The sequence below is a fragment of the Talpa occidentalis genome, unplaced genomic scaffold (assembly GCF_014898055.3).
Source record: "Talpa occidentalis isolate TD23 unplaced genomic scaffold, MPIMG_talOcc4v2.1 talOcc4.13, whole genome shotgun sequence".
In the NCBI taxonomy this organism is placed as follows: Eukaryota; Metazoa; Chordata; class Mammalia; order Eulipotyphla; family Talpidae; genus Talpa; species Talpa occidentalis.
This window is the reverse complement of record NW_023601322.1, coordinates 74,710,361-74,724,621: the sequence shown is the minus strand read 5'-3', so window position 1 is coordinate 74,724,621 and position 14,261 is coordinate 74,710,361. Positions and strand designations below refer to the sequence as shown.

Sequence of the window (14,261 nt, the reverse complement as noted above, 5' to 3'; positions counted from 1 at the left end):
GGAGCTCTTGTATCTAAACCAAAGAGAAGAATATGGACCAAAAAAAAAAAAAAAACTGAACAAGGAAAGAGAATCACAAAATTAAGGTCAAAATGGAAGCAAGATTTTCACATATCAGTAATCACTGTAAATGTAAATGGACTGACTCACCAAACACATAGAGTATATGGTTGGATCAGGAAACAGAATCCAAATTGTTGCTATCTCCATGACTTACACCTGAGCTCCAGAGATTAAAAAGAGACTCAATGTAAAGGGTTGGAAAACAATCCAGAAACAAACTGGACCCAAAAGGAAGGCAGGGATTCTTATTTATATCAAATGAAATAGATTTCCAGTTAAAAAAAGGGTAACAAAAGATAGGGGTGGACATTACATAATGATTAAGGGAACAATACATCAGGAAGACATAATACTCATCAATATATATATTAGGCAACTAACTCTGAAAACAAACACTGAAAAACACATTTGAAATAGGGGGGTTCAACACAACACTCTCACCAATGGACACACCAATCAGACAGAAAATAGGAATTCTATAGCCTTAAGCAAATAACTAGACCACATGGGTCTTACAGACATCATCTCAAAGAGAAAGCCACTATCCCTGATCAGACTTTCTTCTTGAAATTCTTCCTGTATTTCATGGGGGTGGAGTATGCTACAACAGCCCCTACTGTTTCAGCACTCTCCCCTTTTGTTTAATGCCCCTCCCTCATCTTCTAGTATCCTTCTGCAGTCATATTTCCAGGGTTTGTTTTGGTAGTTCCTTTGTGGGGTTTCCTTCTATACATTCCACGCATGAGTGAAATCATCTGGTATTTGTCTATCTCATTCTGACTTATTTCACTTAGCATAACCCCTTCAGTTCCATGCATGTTGTTGCAAAGGGCAAGAGTTCATTTTTTTTTATAGCTGGGGAGTATACCATTCCATGTATATACATATTCTTTTTTTTAAGATTTATTTATTTATTTATACAAGCACTGGGTACAGTCAGAAGCATGGAAAGGTGAGAGAACTCACCAGAGTCAGAGCGGGAACAGAACAGGTAGAGTAATGAAATACACTGCTGAGGGGAGCAACGGGTGGCAGGAGAGGTCTGCGTGCCATGTGGGACCCTCGCCAGTGGCTGGGGATTGAACCAGCACTGCAGAGCCAACAGAGAGCTTAGCAACACAGTGCTGAACCGCTGCGCCACCGGGGAGGCCCTATATACATATTCTTAATCCACTGCTATGTCAATGGGTATTTAGGTTACTTTCATAACCTGGCTATTATAAATAGGGCTACAATGAACATAACATTGTGTATATCCCTTTGAATTAGTGATTTTGTACAGGTAAATACCTAGGAGAATTCCTGGAATTCCACAGTTTTCCATAGGGTCTAGATGAGTCAACATTCCAATCAACAGTGTAAGAAGGTTCCTTTTTCTCCATATCCTCTCCATCACTTGTTGTGTATAGTCTTTTTGATGTGAGCCACATCACACTTTCCAGGTGTGAGGTAGTATCTCATTGTGGTTTTGATTTGCATGATAAGCAATAAGCAATGATGATTAAATAAAACCCCAGTTTTAATAACATGAATAAATAAAATTTAAATTTCTTGAGGTTGGTCATCTGTATGTCTTCTTTGTAGAACGGCCTCTTTAGTGCTTCTGCCCATTTTTTTGATTGGGTTACCTGGGTTTTTTTGTTGTTGTTGAGTGGCATGAGTTCTTTATAGATCTTAAATATCAGTTTCTAGTCAGATGTATATGGATTGCAAATGTTTTCTATTTCAGTAGGGTGTCTCTGTTTTAGTTATGGCTTCTTTCCCTGTATAGAAGCTTTTTAGTTTGATGTACAGTTGTTTATAATTGCTTGTTTTCCTTGCTGCTGGAGATGTATCCACAAAAGTTTATGTCATGAAGTGTTCCTATGTTTTTTTTTAATTTTTTAAAGATTTATTTATGCATACAAGAGCTGGGGTACAGGCCAGAGGTGTTGGGGTGAGAGGATTCACCAGAGACAGAGTGGGGAACAGAATAGGCAGACTGACTGAAATACACTGCTGAGGGGAGCAGCAGGCGAGACAGGAAAGGTCTGCCTCGCCATGTGGGTTGCTCCCTGGCAGGCTGGGGATCGAACTCATGCTGCAGAGGCTGTGGATTGCTTCATAGTGCGGTACTTAACCCCTTGCGCCAACAGGGAGGCCCCCTATGTTTTCTTCTATGTATTTAATGGTATCAAGACTTACATCCAAGTTTTTTTTTTAATCCATTTTGAGTTGATTTTTATGTGTGGTGTGAGAGTGGTCTAGTTTCACATCAATTTTCCAATTTTCACACTATTAATTGAAGACTTCATGTTCCAGTGTATTTTCTTGGCTCCTCTGTGATAGATTAACTGTGTGTATTTATTTCTGGGTTCTCCATTATTTTCCATTGATCTGTATGTCTGTTTTTGTTCTAGGACCATGCTGTTTTAGTTATTAAGGTTTCATAGTATAGTTTGAAGTCTGGAAGTGTGATGTTGCCATTTTTCCTCTTTTTCATTAGGACTGCTTTGGCTAGTCTGGGTTATTCTGTGGTATGAATTTCAGTATGAATTTCAGTAATGTTTGTTCCATTTCCTTGAAGAATGCCATTGAAATTTTAATTGGGATTTTATTTAATCTGTATTTTTTTTAAGGTAGGATGGCCATTTTAACAAAGTTGATTCTTCCAATCCATGAGCAGGGCATATCTTTCTATTCCTTTGTGCTTTCTTCTATTTTTTTAAACGTCTTATAGTTTTATTTCTTCTCCTTTAGGTTTACTCCTAGTTATTTAATTTTGATACAATTGTAAATGAGGTTGCTTTCTTGACTACTTTTTTTTTAAAGATTTATATATTTATTTATATAAGCACTGGGTACAGTCAGAAGCGCGGGAGGGTGAGAGAATTCACCAGAGCCAGAGTGGGGAGCAGAACAGGCAGAAATACTGAAGTATACTGCTGAGGGGAGCAGCGGGCAGCAGGAGAGGTCTGTGTGCCTTAACTACTTATTGTAGCTCATTGTTTGCATACAGGAAGGCAATAGATTTTTGTGTATTGATTTTATAACCTGTCACTTCGCTGAACTCATATACTGCAGAGTCTTTAGGATTCTCTGTATATTTTCATGTTGTCTGCAAATAGTGACAGCTTTATTTCTTTCCCAATTTAGATTCTTCTTATAGCATTCTCTTGCCTAACTGCTGTAGCTAGAACTTCCAATACCATGTTGAATAGTAGTGGTGAGAGTGGACATCCTTGTCAGTCCATCTTAGTGGAAAAGCTTTCAGTTTTTCACCATTCAGAATGATGTTACATGTGGATCTGTCATATATGGCTTTTATTAAGATATGTCCCATTTATCCCAAAGTTTTTGAGAGTGATACTATAAATTCATTCAGAACTTTTCAATCCTTATAACTCTATCCCTTGAGCTGGCCAATTCAAAAAAACCAAAATCATTTCCACAGTCATTCTGTTTACAAATTCTATCATTTATCTATCTATCTAAACTATTATTATACTCTGCCAAATATTCCCTGGGGCAGAAATCACCCCCAGTTGAGAACCACTGCTCAAGATAGGAAGAAAATGGGGGGAAGGGATCATTGTAACATTTTGTTCTAATTCTGTTTCCTCTAAAGTGTTTATAGAAAACATGTACATAACCTTTATGCTACCATTTAAAAAGTAAGCCTATTTTTTCATAGGTCAAGTGGGAACTTGATACCTAAACTCCAAGGTTGCTGTAACTATTGAAAGAAAAACAGAAAAGGGGGCCTCCCTGGTGGCGCAGCGGTTGAGCAATGGGTTGCGAAGCTTCCCGCAGCCTCTGCGGCGCTGGTTCGATCCCCGGCTGCTCCCCGGCCACTGGAGGAGGGTCCCACATGGCACGCAGACCTCTCCTGCCGCCCGCTGCTCCCCTCAGCAGTGTCCTTCGGTCCTTCTGCCTGCTCTACTCCCTGCTCTGGCTCTGGTGAATTCTCTCACCCTCCGGCGCTACTGACTGTACCCAGTGCATGTATAATATAAACAAAACAAACAAACAAATAAATAAATAAAACATGCCTCTATTAAAAAAAAGAAAAGAAAAACAAAAAATTACCAATTTCTTGGTACAGTGGGGAAAAAATGTGAGATAGTTCAAAGGAAAAATTATTAAAGGCAGTAGAGAGTAAAGTTGAAACCTAGGATGACACCTGAGTTTGTGGCCAGGAGAAGTGTTCATGAAATGATAGCCAGACATTGTTTACCAAAAATACCAGAACCTGTTAAAGTGGCCAGAAGTTGTTCCATAAAACACAGATTATGAGGACTGTCTCCCCTCCTTAGGTTTTACAACACAGCCTGATTGTTATCATAGAATCAATCAGCATAACCAGTGGGGACTGGCTAAGGGAGGGTTAGACTGACCATACATTGACTGTCTTAAGATGGCATGCTTGACGCCCGACCAAAATTAACCTTATGACCATGAGCTCTCCAAGCCTCCTCCTCCTCCCCAAAGAACATGTGACCCATGAAGAAGCAACAATCCTGATGCCTTCTAGATGAAAACTCCACACCTACTTCCCTGACCAGTCCCCCAATCTTCCCCTCTTCCATTCATTTAATGGGTTAGAAGGCTGATTTTTGTCATGTCCACCCAGATTCTGCTCAACTAGTCTACCAAAAGAAAGCTTTTTCCCTGCTATAAAACCAGTCCATCTGTTCACAGAGGGGTAGTCAGCCCACAGTAGGTACACGTACAATCAGTTATTTTTACCTTTCACAAAGATAGGTGAAACAGGAAAAAAAAACATTTAAGTAAAGTATAAAGAACTTGGTTTGGCATATATTAAGATAGAAGAACTTGTGGGCCATCTAAGTAGAGCTGGAGCTGCTAGCTGGAAAGTGACAAATGTTATCATTATCATTAAGATTCAAGAGTTGTCAACAAATAAGTAGCATTCGGAAGTCATGAACCTTCAGGGAAAACAAAAAGGCTAGAAAGAAACTGTGAGCCATAAATGAGAACAGAGAACAGAGGGTCAGAGGAGAGGTAAGAAGTCGCAACCAAGAGAGATAAAAGAAAAACCAGAAGACAGTAGGATCAAGAGAATGGTGTAAAGAAAGAGCAGCTTATGTCTACTTAGACATCATCTCTATAATAATAAAAAAAAAAATAGTAAGCAACCTACCGGCACAAGAACAAAAGAGTTGAAATGGCTATAATTCAGGAAAGAGTGGAGTTAATCTCAAAGTACCACTTTAAGACCACTGTGGGAGTAACTCCAGAACTAGGAAATCAATGGTCTTACAAATTATTGAAGATGGAAGATTCTGCTGTTGATACAAGAAAATCCCTGACATCTCACACACCTCTGATTCTTGCCTGCCCAATCAGGGCTCCTACAAGGCAATGGGGCTCAGAACCTCAGTGATACCCTGGTCATCAAAAGGATGGGGAGCAGGCTACATAGTAAGCATTACTAACAGGGGTCTCTGACCAGGCTAAGGTAGATCCCATATGGGCTGTAAAACATACAATCTACAAAGCTAATCAGAAATGCTCTTCCTTGGGTTCTGTATTTTTCTTTTTTTAATGCTTCTTCTAAAAACCAAAAGTCCACAAATCAGACTTATGGATTAATATGCAGTAATGCACCACAGAGGCTGTAATACAATGATTCTCACTGTAGGATTCTAAATGTGACCTTTTTCTACGAAAAGACACATTTTCATTTTAGCTTTATCATATTGTGAAGTCCTAAGACTTGAGTTCTTGGGCCGCCCTGGTGGCTCAGTGGTTGAGCGTTGGAAGCTGCCCCACAGCTTCTGCAGCACCAGTTCCATCCCCAGCCACAGGTCGAGGGTCCCACATGGCACGCAGACCTCTCTTGCCGTCCGCTGCTCCCCTCAGCAGTGTACATCGTCCGTCTGCCTGCTCTGCTCCCCGCTCTGGCTCTGGTGAATTCTCTCACCCTCCCGTGCTTCTGACTGTACCCAGTGCTTGTATAAATAAATAAATAAAATCTTAAAAAAAAAAAAAAAGAATTGAGTTCTTGAACTGAAGCAGGCCTGGCAAGCTCTCAAACTATTGGCAAACATTAGTGTGCATATTTTTAGGGTGAAAGGTCTTGATTTTTCAGAAGATTCTCAAGAGTCTGTCACCCCAAAGATTAATATCCCTGTAACTGTATCTTTTTTCCTACCTTGGGCCCTATTTATGGTCATTATGAATAATTTGGGAAATCCTATTTAAGCTTAGATGTGAAGTCAAGGAAGATATGTGCACTAGCAAGTTGGCTGTAAGGATCTATATAGTACAACATAGCACTCAACAGAAAGATTTGAGAGCCTAAAGATGGCTTAATTAGTCATGAGCATACAAATGGTGTGAAAGCAGTAGGCGTGTCTCACCTACAGTATGATTTGTGAAAAAGGAAACAGGAACTACACCAGGGGACATGTGCAAGGGAAAAAGCAGACCAAATAAGACTGAGAAAGAAAAGTGCCAAGAACCGTGAAGTGCTCGATTAAAGAGGAAAAAAGTCAAAAGTGTCTACAGAGCTTGGCCACTAGCAGGACAGCCAATACTTTTCAAAGAGACAGGCCTCTGGGGGCATTCCAATCCTCCACATTATAAAAGCACTTTCAGAAAGTCACAAAATGCCTTTAAAACACAAAACTTGGGGCTTGGCAAATACCCATGATCTATTTCTATCATTTAATTCACTCTTAAATTCCTAACGCTTTAGGAAAAAAAAAAAAAATCCCCGCCCCGAGTTTAGAATAAAAAGTCCTCACAAAAATTAAAAAAAAATCTCTTCTAAGTAGTCTCAGTCTTGGAAATGATGTCCAAGAAATCATTAGGCAACGCCCCCCACACCCCGCTTCAGGGCGAATTCTCTCCTCCCACAGCCTCTGACTCCCCTCCCCCACCCCCGCCCCCGCCCCCCGCCCTGGGAAAACACGCTCCCCTCACAGGGACGGAGCCCCCCAGGGCCCGCGAAGCCGCCCCAAAGTTGGTTGTGAGGACAAACCTGAAAGGAGGGGCCAGGCAGAAACCCTTAAGCATATAAACGACCACAAGGTCTGTCGGAAACACCCGCGAGGCCACTCTCACCTCCGGAAACTCCTGCCACAGGCCAAGATTTTTCCAGAAAACTCAGGCCCCGCCCCGCCTGAAGCAAGCCCCACCCTTACCCGAGTCTGTCAACAACAGGCTCCACCCCTTCCGGAGACGCCTACGACAAGCCCGCCCCTTCCTGTGGCTTCCCACAAGCCCCGCCCCTTCACGAGACCACCCTCAAGCCCCGCCCCTTCACGTGGCCGACCTCAAGCCCCGCCCCTTCACGAGACTGCCCGCAAATCTCCCTGCCCAGTTCTTGATCTCCCTCCTGAATGCCTCTCTTCTGTCACTCTTGAGGAACGTTTTGTTGTCTGGCCAACGCTTCAGGCACCAGAGCTAGAGAAGTGGGAAAAACAGCATCTTCCCTCAAAGAGTCTCTATACCAGTTGCGTAAGATATACAAGTAAATATGTCATTCAATGGGTGGTAGTCCTTGCTATATAGAAAATGCAGGATAAGGAGGTGAATGAGGGCACAGATCACAGTAGTCATGAAAGGCCTGTCGTATTAGGTGATATTTGATCAGCCTTGAAAAGAATGGGAATAGATACTGTGATTACCCAGGGGAAGAACATTCCATACTGATGGACCATTGAGTGCAAAGGTCCTGAGGCGGCTGGAGTGAAGCACCCTCCTTAGTGGGAAGGGCGATTGATAGCAGGAATGTGCTCTCCTTGGCCATCCTCAGCCACCAGCCCTTGGTGAAGGTGAGGACTGGTATCCCTCCCTGACCTGGTAAGTGCCAATGTGCTCACAGGGAAGCCACGTGACACTCCCCATGTGACCCCTGTCACCAATGCATAGCCTGTAGCCAGAGTAAAAAGAAGGCATTGGTAGAACAATAAAACTGGGTGTGAGGCAGGCAGCTTCTCAAAAGTGGAAGATAATTGTTTAGAGATGTCAGATATTACTGGATGCCCAATTAAATGTGAATTTCTCATAATCAACGAATAATTTTTTAATTTAAGTATATGCCATGCAAAATTATTCGTTGTTTATCTGAAGTTAAGCTGGGTGTGCTGTTATTAAATTGGGCAAACCTAGTGTTGGAGTTCAGATGCCAACTTTGGAAACTTTAGAATAGTGCTATACCAGGCCACATGGGACAAAAAAGAAATGTGATTTTTAATGGTTAATATTCCCAAAATATAGTTGAAAAACTGGTATATTAAAATTCACATTAAGTTTAAATATTTTTATTAAAAATTTAATTTATAATAAACTTTATCCTCTTGGCTTTAATGAAAGCAAACACCTCAGTAAAAATTTCAAAATCTACTTCTTTTGACCAAATGATATTAAATAATTTTTAATTCGGTTTACTGAAACTATTGTAGCATGCTAGGATGACTAGTATTGTTTCATAAGAATTCCCCAAACACTTCCAAATTTGAGTTAGAATGCAATAAGAAAATTTTAAATCAGTTTTAGAGGATTCAAACAATGCTGGTTTGTAAAATATTTTATGGAAGTAACAATTTATAACAGGACTCAATGTTGATTTTACATTACAAATTGTTGACATTGTATGCTGCCTAAAACTACTTCAGAGGAAATTTTAGCACGATTTAAATCATGAGGCTATTTAAGAGACTGCTTTTTTTTTTTTTAAGATTTATTCATTTATGATTACAAGAACTGGGGTACAGGCCAGAGGTGCGGGAGGTGAGAGGATTCACCAGAGACAGAGCAGGGAACAGAACAGTAGGATAGACCCAAGTACACTGCTGAAGGGAGGAGAGGGCGCCAGGAAAGGTCTGCTGCACCACGTGGGCAGCTCCCTGGCCGCGGATCAAACTTGTGCTGAGGGACAGCTTCACAGTGCTGTATTCAGCTTCACAGTGCTGTGCTCTACCCCTTACACCACCAGGGAGGCCCTAAGAGACTCCTTTTTGAAGAAAAGAACTTTTCTCTCCAGGTGAAAATTGAAAATATCTGAAGACACAGTTTTCTTTTCTTGATTTCCAGGATATTTTTATCTGCTTTAATTTGTATTTGATAAAATTTTCCTATGATAGATACTGACCTGATGATTTGTACAATTCCAGTTTATTTTCATTTTCATATTTAGAAAATATATTCATACTTGCTAAAGTTTTAGATTACTCAAGCCTACTTTCAGAGTTTCTTACTCTTTTTTGTTATAAGCAAATGGATAGGGCTTCTGTTAAGCACATAGCTTTGTGTTTAGTCCAGATTTTTTAAAAAATTGTAAACCTTTATATTTTTCTTAGTTAATAATATAATATTATATTTAATTTATAATATCCTCCCGTACAGGTAAGGTACATAAAAAAATTGTAATTTGTCCTAAGATGCTTTCTATTTCATCATATTGTATTTTGTTATTTGATGTTACTTCTTTTAGTATTTGACAAACATCTTTAATTTATGTGCAGTACCTTGATTACTTTTGATCTTCATGACTAAGAACTCATGTTTTTAATATGAATTTCAAAACAAGCATAATATTCTATCTGCTCATTGAATTCACAAAAAATACATACATCCTTTTCTACAATTCTAAAAAGGTTAGATTTAAATTCATTGAAAGCAGTCTTTTTGAATATTATTTAGGTAAGGCACAAATTTGGCATAATCATAGGGGTCAAGGGGAAAAGGCTGGTACAGCCTTGTATATTTATCAAAACCCAGGCATCACAGACTTATACTAGTATCATCTTTTTCCAATTTAGTCATAATTTCCTAAGATAGCCCATGTTCCTTTCTTTCTTAATAAGGTAAAACTTTCTTCTACTGATATTTAAGATTTATTTTTTTTAAATGTTGTAGACATTTTTTTTTAAGATTTATTTATTTATGCATACAAGAGCTGGAGTACAGGCCAGAGATGTGGGTGAGGTGAGAGGATTCACCAGAGACAGAGTGGGGAACAGAACAGGCAGACTGACCAAAGTACACTGTTGAGGGGAGCAGCCGGCGAGTCAGGAGAGGTCTGCTGCGTCATGTGGGTGTTTCTCCCTGGCCGGCTGGGGTTCGAACTCATGCTCTAGAGGCCATGGATTGCTTCATAGTGTGGTGCTTAACCCCTTGTGCCACCAGGGAGGCCCAGATTTATTTATTTTTACATAAGAACTGGGATACAGACCAGAGGCACGGGAGGGTGAGAGGATTCACCAGAGACAGAGCGGGGAGCAGAACAGGCAGTCGGACCGAAACACACTGCTGAGGGGAGCAGCGGGTGCGACAGGAGAGGTTTTCCGTGCCATGTGGGTTTCTCTCTAGCAGGTTGGGAATTGAACCCACACTGCAGAGGCTGCAGATAGCTTCACAGTGCTGCACTCAACGTGCTGCACCACTGGGGAGGCCCCTTCTACTGATATTCTGAATGCAAATATACTTATCTGACACACTTGTGATGGGATACCCCTGGTGTACAAACTATAATGGAAAGTGTTTTTCCTCTTTTATTCCCAGTAGTGTTTCAGATCTAACATGACTTCCTTAGCAATGTGTTCCCCCAAAAAGCTTTTTGTGATTTTTTTAAATTATTTTTTTAGATTTATTTATCCATGCATACAAGAACCAGGGTACAGGCCAGATGCACGGGAGGGTGAGAGGATTCACCAGAGACAAAGCGGGGAACAGAACAGGCACACTGACTGAAATACTCTGCTAAGGGGAGCAGCGGGCGAGACAGGAGAGGTCTGCTGCGCCATGTGGGATTCTTGCCGGCCAGGAATTGAACCTGTGCTGCAGAGGCTTCAGTGCTATGCTCAGTCATCTGTGCCACCAGGGGAGGCCCCTAAAATGCTTTTTTTAAAAAGATTTATTTATGCATACAAGAACTGGGGTGTAGGGCAGAGGTGTGAGGGTGAGAGGATTCACCAGAGACAGAGTGAGGAGCAGAACAGGCAGATCCACTGAAATACACTGCTGAGTAGAGCAGTGGGTGAGACAGGAGAGGTCTGCTGTGCCATGTAGGTCAGCTCCCTGGCTGGGGATTGAACTCATGCAGCAGTTGCTGGCAACAGCTTGATAGTGCTGAGATTTTAACCCCTGAGCGACCAGGGAGGACCCTCCCCCAAAACTCTTGCTGAAGTTCTAACTCCAAGTAGCTTGGGATGAGACTAAAATTGTAAATAGGGCCTTCTAAGAAGAGGTAACGAAGGTAAAATGAGGTTATATTGATGGGCCGTAATCCATTACAATGGTGTCCTTATAAGAGATTAGGACATTGACAACACACATATCAACGGTGACCATATGAGGACACTTGAGAGAGCAGCTGAGGGGAGCTTAAAAAGAAAACAACTTCCTGACACTTTGCTCTCAGACTTACAGCCTCCAAAACTGTGAGAAAATAAATCTCTGTTGTTTAAGCCACCCAGTCTGTGACATTTTGTTATGACTGCCCTAGCAAACGAATATACATTGTAAATTTAATTTGAATTTTATTAGACAAATAAAGCATATTCCTTTTTATGAGCTACATCAACAGTGTAATAACTGAAAGTTCATTTAAAAAGCATAGTATTTTTCAACTTTTAGAATTAACTTATCCCAAATACTAAGAGTATCTAAAGTATAAATGACAGAAATTGGGAAAGAGGGCATGTCAGTGTGCTAGACGATTACCAATCATTTGGCCAAACACTAGTTTAACTTTCATTTCAGATACTAAAATGTCAGAAATACTACATTAGACATACGGAACAAAAGGCAAACCAGAGAGGACTGTGAATAATATATTTAAAAGTGGCAAAGGTAGGGAGAGGTGTAATAAAGGATAGTGAATACAGCTAGATGATCTTTCCTCTAATTTCTAGTGAAAAATCAAGAGGCAGTACTTTATATGGTTTATACTCAGAAAAATTAAAAATAAACACAACTGAAACAGGTCCCTCTACAAGGGAGAATAGGAGAAGAGAGCAGTATAGTGGGGAAGAATTATTCATGCTAAAGTCTTCTGTTCCTTATTTTTTAAGCCATATGCATGTATTTTAAACTGGGATAGCAGAGAAAGCAAATTTCTACTTATGCTCCAAGATCCAGATCTAATGTTTCCTGTTAGTACCAGCTTCCCTAGTTAAATTCCATCTTCACGCTCCTGTACTTTGAGCACTGGGTTCTCTATAATGAGATATCTTACATTTTACACATTTATTTAAGAATCACTTCTATTACTATGAATTCTTTAAAGGTAAAGTCAGTATTTTATTTACCGTTGCTTCCTCATTAGATACTTAATAACTATTAAATGGATGAAAATATAAATTAATCTTTAGTGAAAAGGCTTTGGGAATTTGCCAGAGCAGGGTTATGAGTCCCAGGCCTTTCACTAACTAGCAATATGACCTCATGTAACTTCAGGTACACTGCCTAATTTTTTCAACCTTTAGCTTGGTCAGGAGTTGTGAGTTTTAAATAATAGACTATAATATCCCTAGCACACTATCAAGTACATGCTATTGATAAAATACTCAACTCTTTGGTGCCACAGTGAACATGTTAATAAGAACATGCTAATGAAGGTTACTGAAAACAGTGCAATAGCTAAAGGTATCCTGTGTTTGTTTCAGGGCTGGTATTGACAAACAGGCAACATGGCTGATTCAAGCTTATTACAGGAAAAGTTCAAGATAAATATAAAACAGTTGTAATACATGTAAGGTACCAGACAAGGTTTTCTGTATTCATCTTTTATTTCACATTAAAAAAAAATTAAAAATCAAGGGAACAGGAGACTTTCATTTCCAGCCAAGATGGAGTAGTTATGATAGACCAACTTTCATGTCAAAAACAACAATGAAAGCTGGATAATAACTCTTAAACATCTTGAAGGTGTCAACAAACTGGTGAAACAGAAGGAACTTCGACATCAAGATCCTGAAGAAGGATGAATCTCAGGTTGGGAGTCTAGCCTCTTTATCCTTAGGTCATTTACTGATTCTAAGCATTGGGATAAGAGACTAAGGATCCAAATAAAGACTCCAACCAATGGGCAACTATGAAAAGGCATAAAAACCAGCAGAGCCCTTGGCAGTTTCAAGAGCACTGAAAGACAAAAATTATACTGTAGTTTCATCCCGTATTTGACAAGAAGTTCCAAATAACTGATCCACTCATCTGTGAAAAACCTGGGGAAAACAAAAGATAAATTCCCTCCAGAGAATGAGATTCTATTAAAAACAAGTGAATAGATACTCTAGAACTGAAAAACAAAAGAATTGAAATTAAGAACTCAGTAGATGGGTTTAGCAGAAGAGATCAATGAATTGGAAGATAGATCAAGAAAAAAATGAAGCATAACAGGAAAACAGGACAGGAGACATGAAACACAGTGAAGCACTCTAACGTGGATTTTTGGAGTCCCAGAAAGAGAGGAGAGACAGGAAATGGAACAGAAACAAAATTTGAATAATGTCTGAGAAATAGCAAAGCTGATCAAAGGCATCAACCCACAAAGTCAAGAATCTCTGTAAACCCCAAGCCAGAAAATAACAAAAGAAACCCACAATAAAACTACTAAAAACCAAAAACAACAACAAATACCACACAGAAGGGAGGGGGTGGGAGGAAAATTACTTTTAAATGAACAAAAAAAAACAAGATAGCTGACTTTTCAACAGGAATGGTGTAATCCAGGAAATAATAGAACTATATCTTTAAAAGTACCTAAAGAAAAACCACTAGATGCCATTAATAGGAAAGAGAATTAGAAAACTAAAGACACCTGTAATTACAAAAACATAGCATGGTTATTAAAATGAAAGAAAGAGGGCCTCCCCGGTGGCGCAGCGGTTGAGCGCTGGGTTGCGAAGCTGCCCGTGGCCTCTGCGGCGCCGGTTCGATCCCCGGCTCCTCCCTGGCCACCGGAGGAGGGCTCCACATGGCGCGCAGACCTCTCCTGCCGCCCGCTGCTCCCCTCAGCAGTGTACTTCGGTCCTTCTTCCTGTTCTGCTCCCTGCTCTGGCTCTGGTGAATTCTCTCACCCTCCCGCACTTCTGACTGTACCCAGTGCTTGTATAAATAAATAAATAAATAAATATTTAAAAAAAAAAAAATAAAATGAAAGAAAGGCAAAAATATGAGACTAGTTCAATATAATCTAACTAACATTTAATCAGTTTCAGAAGGAATACAGGAAACGGTGAAAG

General features: G+C 40.1%; 1 protein-coding gene across 10 annotated transcripts in view; it reads right to left on the bottom strand.

Moving 5' to 3' along the window:
* LOC119243497 (prolyl 4-hydroxylase subunit alpha-2-like) overlaps positions 1-7,200 on the bottom strand; it is a 143,568-nt gene extending 136,368 nt beyond the window's left edge. For 6 of the 10 annotated variants that reach the window (XM_054694427.1, XM_054694433.1, XM_054694435.1 and 3 more), the window contains exon 1: positions 7,052-7,200. The gene's annotated coding sequence lies outside the window, so the exon portion shown is untranslated. The remainder of the gene's footprint in view (positions 1-7,051) is intronic. The other 4 variants (XM_054694434.1, XM_037509384.2, XM_054694432.1 and 1 more) reach the window with 2 other exon arrangements.
* Positions 7,201-14,261: the final 7,061 nt, after the last annotated feature.